Raw genomic sequence first — 22,023 nt, 5'->3', positions numbered from 1 at the left:
ATGGATCCTGTTTTCCCTTTCTTTCCTCAAGGCTGGTGCTTACCACTTCAGTCACAGCTCCACTTTGAGCTTTTTCATGGTTAACTGGAGATAAAAGAATCTCAAGACTTTCCTACCTGGGCTGGCTTCAAATCAGTAGCTCATTTAAACTTTTAGTGACTTGGTTTCCTCACCACTATAATGGGGTTACTCTCGCAATGGTCATTCCCTGATGTAATAACCAAGATCAAATAAAAATACAAGGGTACCCACTTTCCCTTCACCCTATTCCACCCCTTTCAAATACCTTCTTCTTGGCCTTTCATTTAGCTGAGCTTTAATTTTGCCTTCCTAAGGAATTACACTATTTGAGTTCTCCCTGGAATGTACCATATTGCAATTAAATATATTTGTATGCACTTGCATACCACTCAACTTGATTGCTTATAAAATTATAAGCTAAATCTAGCTTCCACATATAAGGGAAACATGCATTCTTTGTCTTTCTGGGCCTCAAGAATTAAGCGTATATCCACAAAATTAAGAAGAGTGAGGCAAAGCGTAAGTAGGGGAGGGATGGGTGAGAACGTAGAACGAGCTGACACTAAGATATACTGCACAAGATACTTTCATGATCTGCTTTGTTAAGTGGCAACTACTTTTTATAGCTACTTAAAGATAATTTTAAAAATCACAAAAATAATTGCAGAGTTATTAAACAGAAACCAATACTAATTAACCATTCAATATGCTGAGACTTCCTCCACAACAAGGAAACAAGTGGATACTGAGTCCTTGTTGACACCATGATACACAATTGTTTAGAGTGCTGTTACAATAAAATTCACCTACACAGAAAATGTAAGACACTCTATGGTAATTGTTAGGGGAAAAAAATCCCAAGAAATTCTATTCCTTGCGAATCTAGACAATGCTAAGAAACATGTTTTGAATCAAAATTCTGTTACTCCAACAAATAATTGGAAAGATGCCAAGGAGGGAAGGGAATCCAGATCACTGAGATCTCCCTTGTTTCCCTCATATAAATGCAATCTACCCTGTGTTCCTCTTGGTAAGCTAATAGCACTCTAAGGAAATCCACATTGAGAAATTACAGCTTCCTCCCAGCTTTCTCAGCCTACTCACACATTTTAATCTTTGCATCCTGTCAGAAAGGCTTTGAGAATGTGACCTGCCCTCCAGACTTGCTTATTATCCTTTCCAAAAATATGAGCCCTTACTAAAATCCACATAGTCTACACTGGTGGAAAAATTGAAAATAGAAAGCAAGAAGAATACTATTTTACAGAGCTCTTTTGGATCAATAAAATTAACATTTTAATAACATTTATGCATAAATAGAGATAAGTGGTCAGTCAACCTAGTCTGATGGAATATTTTGTTGTTTTTGTCATAAGACATACCCATTCATCTAACAAGCATTACTTGAGCAGGCACTGAGTGCTGAGCAATGTTTGGTAACTGGAAATTGTAAGTGAAAAAGAAAAACAGTGGAAGTTTCAACTAATTGCTTGCTTGGTCTTTATGGAGGTAGGCTTCAGACAGAATTCTACTCTTATATGATCTTTTAAAGCCAAGTACATTCAGGCATTTTCCCAAATAGGGAAAAACACAGAGTGCTCTGGACCAAACTGGTTAAGTCATTAGAGGATTGGATATGATCAGGTTAAGTACTTTAGTACAGATACAGTACTATCACAAATATGCATAACTACTGTGTATGAATTACAATCACTCAGAAGCTTTCTAAAATCCTGATTCCTGGGATTGAGACTAGGCACAAAATCAGTAGTTCTCAGATCATTGTTTCAGAGCCAAAAGCACCAACAATATGTGGGCACAGGGACAACTGCAAATTAAGCGTGACCTTGGACCTCTTGAGTCTGAAACCTTCATGCCAAGGCCAACTAGTGGGTTTTTTATCTAATGCTTTATGTGAGTCTAATGGACATATGTCAAAAATTGAAAAATCATTTTTAATTCTATTTTTATGGACTCAAGTGGATTTATAAAAGGATTAAATTCTGTAACTTATCAGTCATTTGGGAGATCACTAACCTAATGACCAATTTTAAATGAATACCAATGAGGACTCTTAAAAGGCATACTGGTTATTCTCACTTATGTGATTAGTCATTTCACTTCATTTGTCAAATATTTTACACTTATTCATATCTTCTACTTCCTCTAAGACTATAGTCTCCAGGGAGGATATTTGGGTAACCTGAAAAAATAACAATGTCCAAACCAAGAAGCATTTTTTGTTATTATATAATATTATAATTTCCACAAAGGGGAAGTATAGAGAAGTCTCAGAAAAGGATAATTTGCATAATCCTTGACATAGATTACATCCATATGAGTTCAAAATAAAAACATGTAGACAGCAACTTTAGAACATAATAGATGAGATAAACATTGATTTTGTTGGTCAAGGCCAGACTGCTAAAATGATAATAAGGAGAAAAAATTTTAATTAAAAAATTAGAAGAAGAGAGAGGAGTGTGTTATTTACTATACAATAAACACATGTAACCCCATCAGGTGAAATCATCTATGATGGAAAAGTATATTATCTTTTTAATTCATCAAGATGTAGTAATCTGGCTGGGTGCAGGTAGTTCACAGTTATGTCCTAGCTCTTCAGGAGGTTAAAGACCTGAAGGAGGAAAATTCAAAACCAGCCAGGGGTAGAAAAGTTTGGGATACTCCACTTATAATTAATGAGCAAAAAGCCAGACTGGAAACATGACTCAAGCAATAAAGCACCAGGCATGGGTAAAGAATCCGAGCAAGATCACAGGCACTGATTGCAATCCCTGATAACTTCACACAACTAAATAAATAAGTAAATAAAACTGAAAAAGATACTAATTGTCAGGTTGCTGGAGAAAGTATGCAGCTAAGAAAAATGTCAGGCCGTGTGGGGAAAACAGGCTGCTGCCCAGAAAGACCACATCCCTACCAAAAACACCATCTGAGTCAACCATTCTTCTAGTGTACTGGCCTAAGACTACTCAAACTGGCAAAAACAAACTATGAGCTACAAGTCCCTGCTCACTACAAGTGCTGCTTTTACCCTTCCTATAAAAGCTCTGCTACAACTAAATCAGTGTGACCTCTCTGATTCTGACCAGGGAGTTTGCCAGGGAGCATACCCCAATAAACTTTTCTTTTTTTACCTTTACCTCCTCTTGTGTGTTCTTTCCTTGCCTAAAACCTTATACTAATGCCTAATGGTTCCACATTCTGATTTTACATCAGATTATGTCTGTGTTTGACTTAAATTGAAAGCTTTAGAAATCTCACTATATGTATATACATAGATATAAGTGAAAAGAATAAACAAGGATAACCAGATTTTCTGGGGAGTGACAACAAAGGTAATTTTTTTTTCACTGACTTGGAATTCGAAAAATTCTTATTCTGATGGTGGAAATATGTTAATATCTATCAAAGCTTTAATTGCAATTATAAGATGTTAATGGTTTTTAGTTGAGTTATAGAAATAAAAGTGAACTCAAGTGTACAGAGGATCTGAATAAAGACTTATTCCATACCAATTTAAGATTATAGCATACCTGTGAGTGTTAGTTACAAATGTTTACAGGGAAAAGAAGGAAAGAGCAAGGGGAAAAGGGAAAGGAAAAGAAAAGAAAAAAAAGGGAAAGAAAAGGAATTCACATATACTAACGTATTTATTATATACTACTGTATTTAGTATTAGTATTGTCACTGGACAGAAGTGAGGTTTAGTGAAGCTCCTCTTTAAATATAGGAGCTCTTAGGGTTCTTGACTTTGATCGCAGAATAAAAATTTCTGGACAAGTCAGAATGGTAAGAAAACCTGGCAGAGCTTTATTAAGTAAACAAGCAAGGAAACACACAAACAGACAAAAAAGCAGACAAACAGAAGGGCAGGGGCACACTCTAGCAGAGTGTAGGTGCTCTCATAGGGACACAAAGACATAGACACAGACACAGACAAGGAGACACCCAGAGAGACACACAGCTCCTTGAGCTGTTGGGTATTTATAGGGTAAAGGCAGTGGGGGTCAGGCCTTAAGTTATGCAAAGCTGGGTGCTTAGTCTTTGCTTTAACTACACCTGGTGTTATTATGTGTTTCTAACTAAGAATGCATCCTGTCATGAAACAGATCCTTTTTTTTTTTTTTTTTTTTGTCGGTCGTGGGGCTTGAACTCTGGGCCTGGGCGCTGTCCCTCAGCTCTTCAGCTCAAGGCGAGCGCTCTACCACTTGAGCTACAGCGCCACTTCCGGTTTTCTGGTGGTTTATTGGAGATAGGAGTCTCAAGGTCTCTCCTGCCCGGGCTGGCTTTGAACCGCGATCCTCAGATCTCAGCCTCCTGAGTAGCTAGGATTACAGGCGTGAGCCACCAGCGCCCAGCTTTGAAACAGATCCTTATTCTTGAAACAACAAGACACCCTGCTATCTGGATTTTGGGGTATCCTGTCAGACAGTTGTGAATTCTTGGGTGAGAAATGCATCCCTTAGGAAAGAATGTATTTAGTTGCCTCTCTTTGAAGCAAAGATAGCATTTCTAAGTTTTTAGATACCATATTTCTGAGTTGCCTGCACCAGGCCTCAGTTTCCATAAGTTATCCTGCTTCATTTCCTCCAAAATGATTTTTGTTCCCTTAATCTTAAGATAAGTACAAAAAGGAATATCTCCTGTATTTGCTGTTAGCTGACAGTACCTCATTTTTCCTAGTCTATCAGGCTTCAGTATTATTTTCTGCGTGAAGTTGCAGAAAGTGAAGGAAGGAAATGAAAGAAAGCATTTGAGATAAAAAGGTTGTGATCTTTCAGGAACGTATAATTATATACAGAGAGAGAGCTCTGCAGCCTGTTAGTGGCACAAATTTGTCTAATTGCTATGCTAGAATCAGGGGCTACACTAGGAATAAAAGTACTCCATGGAGACAATTAGAAAAGAGTTAGACAAGACCTAGAAAGTAAAAAATGAGTAGACATTTTAAAATTCAGAAACATATTAAATACTCTGTACATTTTAGAATTTGGGGTGAATCAGAATGGCCAAAACATTGCACATTACAGAAGGATATTTTAAAAAAAGACAAAAACGGAGAGACAGGCAGATATCAGAGTCTGCAGTTATCTTTCTCAAGGGCCTTGCATGGAAGATTCACAGCATGGGTTTTAACCTTGTAACCAACTTATTCACTCCCTCATAGAATGCCATTAGCCCTGAAACACTTAGCACAGACTTTGCATGGTAAAAACCTTACTCATCAGGACTTTATTTCTTTCCAAGGAAGTGGTATCGACCATGTTGTATAGAAGGCAACTCAGAGCTCTGCAAAGTTAAGTGCCTTATCTCAATCTGAACATGATGGGCTGAACGTAAGAAAATCAATCTCACAATTTTCCAAGCCCCAACATTTCTAAATGTTTCTGAACCCCCTCCCTGAATTAGAAGAAGATAAAAAGGAATGGCTGGATAAAGAAAGTATCACACCTCTCAATGCTTCAGCAAAGAGGAATTAATGGGATACAGACTCCAGTTGCTGGTAGGTTAGTGATGAAACTCCCAGAAAAGCATTCTAGCAAGTTTGGCTCCCAAAAGACATCTGAAGTGAGTCCCTCAATCCCTTTGGGGATCTCCATCATCATTAACCTAGGTAAGTTCCATTAAAACCACCAAGTCAATGAGAGATGTTCTGCTCACATTGACACTACCACCAAATTATCTCAGGGTAAGAGAAATTGTGAGTACAAGGAAATTTATAACATTAATGACTTTAACAAATCTGAGCTGATTAGCAGGATGCCATGAACTGAAATCCTTGTATTCCAATCCATCTTCCAGGAAACTTTATGAAAGGACACTTAAGGGAGAAAAATCCATGAGACACTCAAAGAAGTTCTCTTCATAAAAACAGAGGAATAACCAGGAAAGACATAATACACTGACAAACGGTGTGATTATTAGCTAGTAAATCTTCCTTGCCACTCTCTGTGGCAAATAAATGGCTACTTTTACATGCATATTTATTCTTTATTAAGGAATGTTGACACATTTTGGAAGGTCCACCTGAGACACAAGCTTTTCAGAGCAAACTCTGACTATATCAGTTGAAGGAAGTAGGGAAAGTATTAACATGCTAGGATTATTATTACATTGGGAACCTGTAAGCAAGGGTTGAAGCAAATGATTGGTCAGATGAAAACTTGACGGCAGTAATTAAGTAGATACATCACAAAGCACTTCGAAAATAAAGCTATAGATAAGAAAAAATGCTAAGGAGGTAGCATTTGAGCAGGAAACGGAAGCAAAAATTCTTTTTGAACATTACTTAGGGAGCTGGACTAAAGAAGCATTTGGATGATAGCATATCAACTGAGTTACTGCAAATAGGAATGCATATAGATTAACCCTTCAGGCATTCATTTATTGAATTAACTTTCTATTAATTTTCCATAGCATAAGCAATTGTTCATAAACCATGGTAAACATGCAATTATGTTTCTAATCTTTTTTCCTACTATTCATTAAGAAGTAGTCTTTCAAGACATCCATCTATGTGGTTGCTCATCTCCCTCCAGTGGTCAGGTGATACCACTGCATAACTGAGTGACAGCTCTTAATGACCAAATTAACAGGGTCTCATTCTAAAGGAAATCCAGTAATCTAGAGACATGATCACAGCTATGCTAGACCTCAACTATTGGTACTCAGTATCTACATTTACGTTCTTTACAGTTAGTTGCCTCTCCTGCATAGCAGGGGCTGTAAATCTGACATCTACAGTTCCCAGACTTTCTAGCCACTATGGTTTTGACAATGGGATCCAATCCTAGAACACTTAAAATATCGTACAATTCTTAAAAATGGATGCTGGTAATGTAAAACAGGTCCTGTCCTGGCAGTAGATACAAATGAGAATAGGGAATAGGAAGAAAAGGGGTGAATATGGTAAAAATACTCTACACATTTGTGACAGGAGAACAATGAAGCTTGCTGAAACTGGTTTAGGAAGGGGAAAAGGATGAGGGAGGGTGATGGAAAGGCTGCCTTCTGATCAAGGAAAATTGTGTGCTTGTGTGCATATGACACAATGAAATCCCCCTGGTGTATTACTTGGATGGTAACATAAATGTGGCAGGAAAGATTTGAAATGCAGAAGGCCATGGCATCGAGGCTCCTGTGGCAATGGTGGCTTACGGGTAGTGGCAATCGTGAGATTTTACAGCATTTTCATGAACAAAACACCTGTTCTGTGACTTTGAGACTGTGACACGCTCAGCTGAACTTGAATAAGTTATTTAAGTTCATTTTTTTCTTGGATAAGTTATTTGTAAATAATGGGAAAATAATAGAATCTATGACATTGGATTGTCTGAAGAGTGTGTGGCAAGAAGTTAGGGGCACCATTAAAACCATTTAGAAGAATTGCCTAGCACAGGAAATACTGTATAAGACTACGGTAATTTGAGACCGAAAGAATATACAGGGTTAAGAAAAATGTTAGATGATGTTAGAAAATGATGTTAGAAAATAGAAGATAGCTATGAGGCATGTAAAAACTAACTTCAGTTAATCATGGAAAAGGAATCTTTGCACTCTTCATTTTAAACTCCTAGATGTTAGGTATAATAGTATTGTGATTTAAAATCATTTATACTGTACATAGAAAGTACTACTCAGCCAGATTTATGAAATTATCTTTCTGCACCATTCTACAAATGCAATACCATTTTGTATTTTTTCTTGTTAAATAATAATTATTGTCATTATAATTGCATTACTATTATTGTAATAATTATTATTACTTAGTGATTCTGGATTTTGAACTTAGGTCTTTGTATCTTGCTAGGCTGGGTTTCTACCACTTGAGCTATAACTCCAACCCTATTTTATGCTGTTCATTTTTTATATAGGATCTTGCAAACTTTTCTGCCCAGGTTAACCTAGAACCATGATGCTTCCATTCTCAGCCTCCCAAGTAGCCAAGATTATGGACATGAGTGATTGTTAGCTGACTAAAATTATTTTTGCCTTATATCAATTTGGATAAATCAATTATGAGGTGAACTTGGTCTGCAATCTTCATAAAACATGAAGATAAATGGCACTTTCACTAATTCCCTTTAGCTTCAGTGATTCATTTACCTCCCACCACAAATGCATACATCAAGGAAAGAAAAACAATTTACTTAACTTCTTAATGCTTCATTTATTTGATGTTCTCAGTTGAAAAAGATGACATAGTCAAAGTCATAAGATTATTTCTTAAATAGGATAATGTGTCTACAGACTTATTTAACACAAAGAACTAAGGAAGTATGTATAACTGTTATTTCTTTTTTTAGAAAACTCTTTTTTCTTTCTTTTTTGTTATTTCTTATATAAAGAGCCAAAACAATTCACAAGATACAGCCACATACTAACAAAAGAATCAGACAAACCAGCATGGAAGACCTGTTGTTAAGTGGGTTGCCAGAAATTATTCTGTTTTCCACATGTAAAGCTGGCATACAGAAAACTGTCAGGTTGAACTAAGACATGAAAGTGAGAAACTGAATGGCCAATATAGAATATACCGTTATTTTGCTCAGATTTTTCTATGACCATTACATCACACATACTTTGAGAACCAGTTAAGGAAAGAAGTCCTGAGTGACATCTCCTAATTGGCTTTCTGTATATTTAACATCATTTACAGAGAAAAATAGTTATGGGGCAGCATGCAATGAAGGGAGAAGGTTCGTAGGCATAATTATGAATTTAAGATGTATTCTTCAATGCTAAAAGCAAAACCTAGTGGGGAAATGTCAGTAAGGTTCAGATATTGAATATTACTATATTACTATATCCTGGTGTTTTTTAAATCAACATAACAACTTTGACACAGGTGTACCACCCACTTAAGAGATAAAAGACCTCATGTGAGGTGACTCCATTCTCTGCCTCTTAAGTACAGAAAATAAAAAATAATCTGCTAAAAGCAGATTATTAAGAGAATGTAATAAGCAAATTGACCACAGGTTCATGCACTAAAACATAACTAACTAATGAATGAATTAACTAAATAAATAAATAAATACATTCTGGAGATACTGAGTGTGATTGGAGTCAGTTGTATTCAGGTGGCTCCCATGAATATCAAAGCCAATGCTGTCTCTTTGAAGTAGACATTCAAATAAACACAACAGATTTCTGTCACAAAGCTAGCTCACCACATAAAATTTTGCCTCATTTTATTTTTTTATCTTCAGTAGATTTTGAACAAATTACGTCAATTTTCACCAATTTAAAAATCAAGAGCATTGATTACGGTATCCTAATACTTCCTTAAATTAGGTAAGCTAATCTTGTATTAAATCTAAAAATTCATATTATTGACAAGAATAGTAGGTTAATAGGTTTGGTGCAGTCAGGGATGAACACAGTTATCAACCACAGTGCTTCTGAAGCACAGCTTAAATAACTCAAAACAGAAGTATAGCTTTAAAAAAATGTACATAGAAAGAACTATGAGGTCAACTCATCATCCAGATGCAAGAATGGTATTCTGGTTATTATACAATAATGCTAGAATAGAGTAAAAATACAGAAAGAGAGCCATGCTTTTGTATTTGGTCCAGCTGTGAACTGCAATAAGATAACAGACTTAACTGAAAGTCCATCAGAATGCAAAGATTTCAGCTCATATGCTCATATCCATGAAGTTCCCCATTTCAACAAAGACAATCAAGATCAAATCTCATATTAAAGTCACAGACAGCTGAACCCTGATGGAGGACAGGTCTGGAGAAAAGGATGACATCTCATTGGATGCTCTTTCTCTGAACTTAGTCATATAACTAAAACCTAGGGCTCAGGATTCAAGGTTCAAAACTCAGCCCTGCCACTTGCAGTATGTGTGACTTGGAATATGTGTGAATCATACAATAACCTGTCCTATTTTCAATTTCCTTATCTACAACATGAAATAACAATTCTATAAGGACCAAAGAGTACATGTGAGAAAAATTTCAAATTCAATGATTCAATAAGATAATTATACACTGTGATAGCTAATTTTATATCAATCAGATTGGGCCATGGCACCAAGATATTTAATCTAATATTGTACTGGATGGTCTCCAAAGATGGTTTTAGATGAAATTTACATTTAAATTGGTAGAAATTGAGTAAATAGGACCACCCTCCATAATGTGTGTTGTTCTCATTCAGTTAAAGACCTAAAAGAGCAAAGGCCCAACCTTTCTGAGAAAAAAAGAATTCTGTATTATTGCATTTGGACTCAAAAGTACAGACTTTCTGAATTTCCAGACTGATGCTACCTCCATCATATACTACCTCAACTGCTCTCCACATTTTTGGTGTGTACCAGTTCTGGATTTCAAACTGAGCACTGTTGCTGAGCTTGTGCATTGTCCCTGAGGTTTTTGCTCAAGGTACTCTAACACTTGACCACAACTCCACTTCTGGCTTTTTGGTGGTTAATTAGAGATATGAGTGTGCCCAGAATAGCTCAGATCTCACTCTCCTGAGTAGGCAAGATTACAGGCATAAACACCAGTACTCAGCTTGCTGTCCACATTTCAATAGGGAAGGTTCTTAAAATCTGTCTCTGTATTTCTCTTCTAGTATTCATGAATACTCACACACATATATTAATGTGATATATACATATGTACATCACACACACACACATACATACACACCTCTCACTCTATTTCTCTGGAGTACCTTGATCATATCACACACACACACACACACACACACACACATACACACACACCTCTCACTCTATTTCTCTGGAGTACCCTGATCATATAACACACACACACACACACACACACACACACACACACACACACACACACACACACACACACACACACACACACACACACACACACACACACACACACACACACACACCCCTTTCACTCTATTTCTCTGGAGTACCCTGATCATATATACAAAAAGTAAAGTGATCAACTTGTAAATTAATTTCTACCTTGATAAGTTTTGTGAGAAAAAGTAGACAGTTATTTCAATAATTACTCAGAAGTCAGGTGATAATATTCAACACAAATATGGATAATTTTAGAAAAATAATTAAAGGCATTATTATTGTTCTATAATATATAATGTAATATTTTATACAATGTTATTTTATATAATATTCCATATTACTATATAACATTTACAAATATTCTTTAAATATAATATATACAAATATGCTTTACAATTAATATATTATATACAATCATATACAATATAACATATATATAAGCAGACATCTAAGGTTAGGTCAACTTTAAACATTCTCTGCTGTGGTTAACCAATGTTTGGTAAGGTATAATCATTGCAATAAATATTAAAAAATATGAGAAAAAGACTCACTTAAAATTTGAGATTACATGCTTAAACAATGCTAAAGGAATTTCTAAAACTTAGTAATTCAGAGGAGTGTAACAGTGATCAAATGTGAGAAAAATATATAAAATTAATACCATTTCTGCATATCAAAATAAACGAATAAATATAATTTATAAAACTTGTACCCACAAAAAATAGAATAATATCTCTGAATACTGGTTCAACCTTTATTGAAGTCCTAGTAAATGCCACAAGAATTCTGCTTGAATGAGTACACATGCTGCATTTCCACAAATTCCTTCTATAATACTCTTAACAGACAGAATAATTGTTAGAAAAATGTCTATTTTTGTAAAGCTAAGATACACCCCCAAATAAGTATTAACTAGGATGCTAGATGAAATTGAGCTGGTAAATGTTCACTTTCTTCACAGTTGACAGATACAGGACTAGAAACATTCTGTAAGCCCAATGGTCATCAGTGTATGACACACTTCTTATATGGAAATACTGTCTTAAGGTTCTTGGAAAAGGAATGAAACCCAGGAAATAATATAAAATTTTTCATACTAAAACTAGGAAGCAAAGTTACCTATTTGAGCCTTGCTAAGAGATTATGAAAAGGGCTGGTTGCCCATCTATAGCATATATGAGACATGTTGTCAGTGAAATAGTCCCCTGAATAATTAATACAAAAACTAGCAAGGAAGATATATTTTGTGGGGGGAGGGTAAGTAGCCTAAATAAAATATGCAACAGTTCCTCTCTTTGTCTCCATATTTTACAAGTCCTTCTTAGCAGAGAAAGGATTCTACTATAGTAGACAGGATGTGAAAGTAGAGATTCTGTAGGCAGGGTTCAAATAGCAGCTTCTCCATTCAGAAGCTAAGTACCCTTGGGTCTCTGTTTCCTCAACTACAAAGTGATATAACAATATTTGACAAACAGTAAGCACCTTGTCAGTTGGCTTGTAACTCTCTCATCATTATTAGTTATTTTATTATTATGATTATCATTATTATTCTTATCAATCTCTGGAAACATGTTGAAGGCATATGAGCTTTGGGAACAGATACCTGAAAGATAGATAAGGGTTCTCAATCCACTAAATATTAATTAAAGAAATAGTTATTTGGCAAAATGCAATACCATACTTAGCCACCAAAAGTTATTTACCTTGTACCTTTCCATCCAAGTAATTTCAGAAATAATATATGTTACAAAAAATGGGTTACATTATAAGAGAAGGAACTATTGTACTGTATAAAGACCGACAAGAAAGATTAAAAAGCTCAAACTTTCACATGGATTCTTGGGGAAATACCAGAAAAACTTGCATTTCATCAAGCAGGGAAGGAATTCTTTCTAGAATACTAATATTTTTCCAAATAATTACTTATGGTAGTTAATCTTGCAAATTAAAACTATGATAAATACTAATAAAGTTTGTCTTATACAATCTTTTCCTGGGGAGCTGAACTAATGAAGTTCAAAATGTTTCCAATGTCACCATTTGCCATCTCAGTCTATGGTAATTCTATCCTTCCAGATACAAAGCTAAAAACCCAAAAACATTTTAAATAAATTTTATTTTAGATCAGTTTTAGATTGAGAACAGAGAATTATCCTATATCCCACACCTAATTCCCCTACTATCAACACAAACTCATGTGTTCATGAATCTGAGTTGCATGTGTGTTACATTTGTATGATTATTGTATGATTATTGTATTATTGTATTATTGATCAAGTATTACTTTATGTGTTATCCATTTCAGGATACATTACAGTTCATAACATTATCAACAATGGTTCCTTGCCTTCTAGTCTTTGAAGACATTACTGTTTTTGAAGCATATTGGCCTAGGGTTTGTACAATGTCCCTCATTTGGGTTTCTTTGGGGGGGGGGGTTGTGTTTTTCTCATGACTAGTCAAGTATTCTGGATTTTGAGCAAGAAGGCCATAGAGATAAAGTGCTATTGTCATCGTATCATGGCAAGTGTGTATTATAACCAATATAATTTGTCACCTTTGATGTTAATCCTGACCATCTAAGTGAGGTAGTGTTCCCCTTTTACATCTGCCCATATCTTATTCTTTGGAAGAAAGTCATTATGAGCAACTCACACTTAAGGAGTAGAATAATACTTTTTAAAGTATTCCAAATAATGTATTTGTCTTGACAGTTCATGTTCTATTTTTATGGAAGAAACAGACTGAGAATATTTCACAAATATGTATTTCTTTAAAAAAATATTTTTCTATTAATAAGTGCAATATGTTTACTGAAAAAATGGAAATCATGTTAAATAAAAAGACAGCTAAAGTTCACAATCTGAAGCCTATCAGTTAAAATTCTGAGGTATTGTCTCTAAATCTTCATTCCAATTGTACATTTGAAAAGGGGGAGTAGTCCTCTTTTTATATTACTCTCATACTCAGTTAACATTACAAAAACTGCTATTTATTTTTAGACAAAAGTCGGGATCTGGCACAGTACTGGATGATGCAGTGTGTTCAGTCAGTGTGATTCCATAAAATTAATGATTTTATGAATTAACAAACACCTAAATTAAAAACCACTCCAAGAGACCATTTAAAAATGATCGAGATAATCTTTGGTTCTTCGTTTATACCCATGTGACACTCATAGTTACTAGCATTGCCAGTGACTAATTTGGGGGCTTGGAATGTCATATAAATCAATATAGTATTTACTCAGAAAAGGCTAAAAGAGAAAATGGCATATGTGTTAAGACACATTGGTCATCACCTAACTTAAACACAGATTTTTTTGTTTATTTAATATTCATTTACTTTTGTATTCAGTACTAGGTATTATATTTAAATTATTTGGCAAGACAATCAGACTTTTAGCTAGAATCTTACTTTTCTTCATTGTTAATCATTTTAGAGTTTATGATACAAGCTCATATTCCTTTATTCTGTCATTTGGACAGGTATATGTTTTAGAATTCAGAATTTTTCAGATTTAAAGCAATGGAGTGAGTATACAGTATACTACAGCAAGGAATAGGGAGACAGTATAATTTTCTGTAGCAAACTGTAAATAATCCCAATAATTTGTCCCTCTGTGCACTTTATAATAAATGGTGAATTTTATTTGGATTGTGCAAACTCTCTAAAGAAGTCTTCAACATCTTTAGCCTTAGTTTATCACTAGCTGGGAACTAGTGTTTGGTTGACTCTGTTTGCTGGAGTCTTAGAATGTAAAAAGTGGATTTAAAATTCTAAGCCCACTAGGGATTAGGTCTAATATTTTGAATTTCCAGGGATAAGTTTTTCTTCACTCAAAGACCAAATACATAAATAAGTTTCTTTATGATTCCCTTTGCTGTTTTGCCGTTTGTGTGTGAGATTTAACTTTTTGTCTCTCTTGGACTTAGTTCTTAGTTCTGTTTTGTAAGGTTGAGTATTACCTAGCCTATTCAGTTACTAATCCTGAGAGAGCCCCAGGAAGCCACAGCATCTGTGTATATGCTTTGCTTTCTTTGCTATGCTTCTAGTACAAAAGGATTTTCCTCCTTTCTACTTAGGCCAGCTGGGTATTCACTAATGTTTCCTATATTATCTAGTATAACCTAGTATAGTCAGCAGGAGGATTGTCAGGGGATCTTAGCCTATGCTATTGTCAGGCCCAGAACTCAATTTCATTTTAGGTCAATAATCTATTCAGTAAATACTTGGTGTATTAGTCAGCTTTGCATTACTATAATGAGATGTCTAATATAATTAACCTATAAAAAGAAAATATTTATTCTGGCCCACAGCTTTAGAGGTTCTTTTCTAAGTAATCCTTTCTATAACCCACTCTGAAAAATGAGAAATCACAATTGGATATCATCTACATCATGGCAATTTTTTCCAGACTGAATACAATTGTTTAATTGGAACATTATTCCCCACAGCAATGAAATGACTTTTATGGGAGATGGTGAATTGATCTCTTTAGTGACATGATCAGTGCTCCACATTGGGCAGACCAATTATTTTAGGACTGTGGTGAGATTACATATCATGGTGGGAGTGCATGCAAGAGCAAACTACTCATTCATGACCAAGAAGAAAAAGAGAAGGAGGAAAGGATTTAGGTCTCACAATCTCCATGAAAAGCATGCCTCAATGACATAATTACTTCTCAGTAGGCCACACTCCATAAAGGTCAAGACCTTTCAATAGCACCACACTGGAGATGAAATCTTTAATATATGAGTCTTTGGGGGGACATTCGAATAGCCAAATCAGAGCACCTGGAAAATGTCTATTAGTCAAAGGGCTCCCTAATCAGATACATTTTCCATGCTTCATTAGATAATATTTGATATAGTGGCTATATAGTACTTTGCTAAGATTCACTAGTGATTTTTTCTTTTATGAGTAATATTTAATAGGGCTTTCTCTTAAAAATGAAAAATCACAACTTGATGTGATATACTTAATGATAAATTATCTTCCAGACACTGACACTGAATATAATTGTCTAATTGGAATTATTTGAAAGTTCATTATCATTTTTTCCATATTTATTTTTTCCAGTTAATTCATTTTTTATCTTTAAGTACATGTACAAAGGAGTTGTCATTTAACAAAGAAGCTTATGAGTACAATATATCTTGATTAATGCCACCCCTTTCAAAATTCTTATCCATCCCTCCTTTACCTACCACTTCCTTTACTCTTCTTTTTTTTTTCCTTTACTCTTCTTAATCTTGCGGGATATACATTGGATTCTTCACTATATTGTACCCTTCTTTTCCTCTTTGTCTACCTATTTCCCCTTGACCCCACCCCACCCCTTTCAAGTATCTACTTGGTGTTCTATTTTGCTGAATGTTGGCTTTGCCTTTCTAAGGAATTAACATTATTTGCGTTCTCCCTTGAATCTACCATATGTCAGTTAATACATTTGTATATACTTGCATACCACCCAATATATTTATTTATAAGTTTATAAGCTAAATCTATCTTCCAGATTTAAGGTAAAACATGCATCCTTTGTTTCTCTGGGGCTGACATTTCATTTCACATAATGTTTCAAGCATTTCCATTTCTTTTTATTATTTTTATACAGATGAGGTACAGAGGGGTTACAGTTACAAATGTCAGGTAAAGAGTACATTTCCTTTTTGGACAATGTCACCCTTCCTTCACTCTCTCCCAGTTTTCCTCTCCTATGCTAACCCACAAGTTGAATAGTTCATTTTCAACATAGTGTGTAGTGAGTACCACTGCTGTCCACCCTTTTTCCCTTCATTTCTGTGCCCCCTTTTACCTTCCTAAAGATACCGGAAGAGAGTCCACCTTAGACATTTCCTTGGTGAATCCCAGTTTTAATGCTTTTGTAAAGTTTTTAGCAATCTAACTGGAACAGAGTTAGTACTTATTAAATATTTGGTAATTGATATTCATGGCTAATAGTGTTATTTGAAAAATATTCTTTACTAATTATTCTGCCAACTTATCAGCTTGAGAAAGAAAAAAAAAACCAATACCAGGACCTTCTAGTCAAAGTATATATGAGAAAAGAACTTTGTTTGCTTTTCACAATTGAAGTGATTTGATATCTAGATCCCTAATAGGCCCCTTTCAAATGTGTCAACATGGCAGTTGGCAAATGAGCATTTTTCTATGTGAGATTCTGTAATGAGTAAAATTCCCTTATATACTCATAGGGAAACAATTACTACATTAAAAACTATGATAATAATGGATCTTTCATCAATAGCAGATGTGAGATGTAAAGTAGAAATTAATCCCTTTTGATTGCCAGTGCCTCATAGCAATAGAGAAAATTTCACCTGATAATTATATTAAAACTATATGATTTATAAACTGACTATGGCTAGAAATTCAGGAAGCAGTCAGGCTTATCCAGCCATTTTCTGGCTTTGTGACCTTGGGAAACTATGACCTTATTCATATTGAAAGGATAAGCTAGTTTACTAAGCAACATATTCCTAAGCAGAAAGGTAGACAGCAGTGATTCCTGGTCATCCCTAAGCCAACTGGTAAATATTAGTTCTCAGCTAGTGTCCCAGCAGATTTGAAAGGATCGGTTTGGAACATGGCCCTCATCCTCAGGTACAAATGTGTTTAATGAATTTTGGTGGTAGTGGTTGTTGTAAAATGAATACAGTGTATTAACTAGGACTCTTTAGGTTGTAAGTGACGAATGTTCAAAAATGACAAATTGGGGCGATAAAGGAATTAAGCTTATACAGACAAACCACAATTTAGGGTTTGCTGACTTCAAAAATGACTGGGCTCAGGATGTGTATATATGTATTACTGTCTTGCAGGTGTGTGAGTGTGTTCTTTTCCTTTCTATAGATGCCATTCATAGCTTAGGTCATAATTATGTAATGAATGTATTTTCTGAGTACTTTGTATATCCCAGAGAAAATTTAATTCTGATCAGATGGTCCTACATATACCCATGCCTCTGAAAGTTAGGTCTTGAGGCAGTGCCTCAGAAACTCCTTGGTCAAAGGTCATGAGGGGTGCATAGAATAGAGGTTTATTGGAAGTGACTAACCCAGAACAGTCCACGGCTAGGTAGTCACCCAGAAAATGAGTCACAGAAGTAGAATGAAATGTAATATGTGATTTCTTTTTTCTTTTGTGTGGTTTATCCCCTGTTGTCACTGTATTTGATTTGGTAACCTGGGTATTGTATATATATTTATCTGAATTAGGGAAGAGAAGGGGAACAATAAAATGGTGAAACAAAGGACAAAGGGCAAACCAATACAACAGATACAACAAACCAATACAACAACTCACAAGATAATATGTTGGAAATGAACTATACAACTTGGGAGTGGGGGAAAGGAGGGAGAAAGTGGGAAAAAATGAGGAGGCGGTAACAAGTTCAACAGAAAATGTACTCACTACCTTATATATGTAACTGTCACCCTTCTGTACATCTTCTTGACAATAAAATTAATTTTTTAAACAAAAGAAAAAAATGAAGTTTAGAAAATATGTAAGTTGTCCCTGCCCATACAGATGTTAAGCTGCTGTCACCAATAAAAGATAGAGAAATGATTGGGCACTGGTGGCTCAAGCCTGTAATCCTAGCTATTCAGGGGGCTGAAGTCTAAGGATCATGGTTCAAAGCCATCCCGGGCAGGAAAGTCTATGAGACTCTTATCTCCAATTTAACACCAGAAAACCAGAAGTGGCACCGTGGCTCAAGTGACAGAGCCCTAGCCTTTAGCTGAAGAGCTCAGGGACAGTGCAGGCCCAGAGTTCAAGACCCACGACAGACAAAAAAAAAAAAAAAAAAAAAAAAAATCCAAGGAAATGAAACTTAAGAACTGGAACTGGATCTACAAGATGTGAGGCAACCTGATTTCTAGCATACACATTAGTTGAAGGAAAAGGTACTATGTATATTCTGGCTTAACTTTGGGTCTTTTCCCAACTCTACATTTACTTTCTGTCACATATAAATCTTTCTCCTTAGCATATGTCTCCTCTCTTGGACAAAAGCTTCTGTGGTCCTTCCATTCCCAAAGGGCTATCTGACCCACTCCTTCAACACTTCACTGCCCTGAGATTTGCCCATTGATTGAGAGCTACTACTTTACAAACAGAATAAAAACATAATCATCTCTTTTCAACTCAACGAATATATGTCTTGTGTATTTAGAAAAACAATAAATTATCTTTAAAAGGATGAATCCAATATGCACATGTTGAATAAGTAATCTTTATTATATGTTAATTTAGTTGTTTCTTTTCTAAAGCAATTGCATAGTTGAAATTTCTTTCGCTTTATGATTACACAAATGAGGATATTCAGATTTTAATTAACAATTAAATTGATCAGTTTGAAATTTGGGCAACACAAATTTGCTTATAATTGCTCTCACTATGCCTATACGAAATCCAAAGCCTATATTCCCAAATATAGAAAAACCATTCAAGTCAGCCTTAGTTACATGTGTACATTCATTTGAATCTGTACAGTGTGTGCTTTCATTGCCAAGAATGTCAGCTCCATTCCTTAATTGTTCCTATAACCACAATTTTGGAAATTCTATTGCAACATCAATATGTGATGTGTATGTTTAATTAGGCAAGTGTGACCTGTCTATCACAGTGATCAATGCTATTCTTACTTAATCTACTTTAGACTATCCAATGTCCCCATTTTAAAATTAGCCATGCTTTAGCTTCATTAAATTCTTAAGCCATTAAAAGCACAGTCCTATGCATCACTGCTATTCTGTGTTCTGGACAGCCCACGCTTCTCGCTTCACACCTCTCTGGCACCCATGTGACCAGGAACCCTTCTCCAATACCAGAATCCCTTTCAGCACCTCAGCTCTGGCATGTTATGGTTTTCTTATCAGATCTTGGGAAGAATCTGACACTCCTACTGACCTAGAAAGATCTGGTTGTCTCATTCTTTGGATCGTCAAAACTTGATTCTCTTTCTCAACAGAAAATGTAAATGAGTACAGACAGTAAGCTTCGAGCTATGTCTTCACACCAGGTCATACAAGAAAAAAAAAATAACATCACTTAGTCCATAATAGGAAAGTACAAAAACAAAACAAAAAACCTAGTCTGAAGCTAATTTCTTTTACTTAAAATTGCCTTGATCTCAATAGGGAGAAACAATGCTGCCTTAAACCCAGATCTGTGATAATTACATCCTTTATCCACTTTATACTGTTTCTACTAGTATACAAGAATTCTTGTGGTTCTGTATCCTCACCAACACTAGGTATTACCAAACTTCTTAAATTTTTTCCCTTCTGGTATTTAATGCATGGTGATATTTCTCTGTAGTTTAATTTACTTTTCTCATAGTGGTTTTAGCTTGCAAAGCACTAATAACTAATGTGTTTTAGCAGCTCTTTGCATGCTTATTGTCCTGAGTCCAGGATGGTTAAGATTTGAATGTAAATTCTAGCATTTGGAATTCAGTATTCTGGAATGAGTCATACATTTCAATCTCTTCATACCATAGTGGTGTATACATGGTAGGGAAGCAAAAGAAACTCATTCAGTGACAATCAGTTTAGAGTCAAGCACTTTATGCCCTTTGTTCTTTTTAAGTCACTTAAGCAACTATGAAGTTGATACTCCCATCTGAATATTGGACACAATAAAATTGAGACCCAGAGGTTGAGAAATTTACCTTGGAGGGCTTTTATAAGTGCAACTAAGTGTTGGAACTAATACTATATCTGAACTCTTTCCAGGAATCATATTTCCTATCAATAAATAATCTGTGCAGAAGAAAAATAATGTTCTGTTTGGTAAAGTCATTGTGTTAAAAACTCTATTAAAAGACATTCCATATGACTAATTAAATAATCACATCCCTGGGCAAGTTTTTCCTTTAATATTTCATAAGTATTCAAATAAATTACAAGTGTTTGATATTTGGTGGAATTTCTCTTATGAGAGCAATTCATGAAAGACTTTAGTCACATGTTTCATTTTCAGGCTGTGACAGGCACTTGTGAAATGATTAACTGTACTGTAGAGTTATAGAATATCAAATGGCAGCCAGAAATAAAAGGAACAAAGGAAGAGTGAGAGAAACTGTTCTCTAAGAGACATATCTTCATACAGGTAATCAATTGATTACGACACTCAACATATTCAGACAATAGACACTTCAAATTAATTTAAAAATGATTAAAGGACAAACATAAGGCAAGACTCCTAGGAATTTATATGTTATTAATGGTGCCTTTTACCCCCAACTGTAATGATCTAATAAAAAGCCTGTAAATTCTTCAGACACAGGAACAATTTTCAAAAAGTCAAATGAACTAGAAGCAATTGCTCAGGTATGATATTGCTCACAAAGTGGGATAGGCTAAGCTAGTTGTCAATATCTCTCTGAGAACTAGGAATTGCTCTCAGAACAGGGGTAGCATTCTGTGTTTGACTCTCCCCTCCAGGATCTTTACAAAATAACTTTTCAATGAAATTGTATCCTGAAACTCTCCATTCATACAGACAGCCTGGTGCTTGCCCTGTACCAACACCTTCAAACAGGCCTGGCATTTGCATCTATAGAAATGAGCCTGACACTTAATCTACTCCACAGAAATGAATAATAAAAACAATTTTAATAATTACTTGTGTGTCCTTCATGTATTTTGTGAGGTTCATCATTTGTTGTTCTACTTCAGGACACAAATGTTTGATGACAAAAGTGACAAGCCCCATGACAAACAACAACAACCAAAAAAGCAATCACACAATGCACTTTCTAGTTGTCAATATATAGCCATCCTTTTCTGTGCTACCAACAGCTACAAAGATTTAAAGTTTCATGATTATAGGATTTAAATTATTTTAACCTCTTTACATTTAGAAATTCTTTAAATCCCATTATCTCTGCAGCTACTGCAAATTTTAAAATCAGCTTGGCCTTTTCTAGCTCCAGGTCTAAGGATTATAGAGTTTTAAAGAACAAATGCTTTTCTGAAGTTCCTCTATAAAGAGTTGTCCCCAACCAGTTGACCTACAGGAAATAAAGCCAGTCAGTTCTCCAGCTGGTAACTGCTGATCAGAGTGTCTAAATGAAGAGATATGTATGTTATGCCACAAACCCCTAGGAAAACAGGTAATTGCATCCTCAACTCCAT

General features: G+C 35.2%; 1 protein-coding gene across 5 annotated transcripts in view; it reads right to left on the bottom strand.

Annotated features, from left to right (window-relative positions):
- St6galnac3 (ST6 N-acetylgalactosaminide alpha-2,6-sialyltransferase 3) overlaps positions 1 to 22,023 on the bottom strand; it is a 543,084-nt gene that overhangs the window by 298,988 nt on the left and 222,073 nt on the right. The gene's annotated exons all lie outside the window — the stretch shown is intronic.

The sequence above is a fragment of the Dipodomys merriami genome, unplaced genomic scaffold (assembly GCF_024711535.1).
Source record: "Dipodomys merriami isolate MVZ:Mamm:240054 unplaced genomic scaffold, mDipMer1.0.p SCAF_7, whole genome shotgun sequence".
In the NCBI taxonomy this organism is placed as follows: domain Eukaryota; kingdom Metazoa; phylum Chordata; class Mammalia; order Rodentia; family Heteromyidae; genus Dipodomys; species Dipodomys merriami.
Note: the sequence above shows the minus strand (reverse complement) of the source record. Positions and strands in the feature narration are given on the sequence as shown.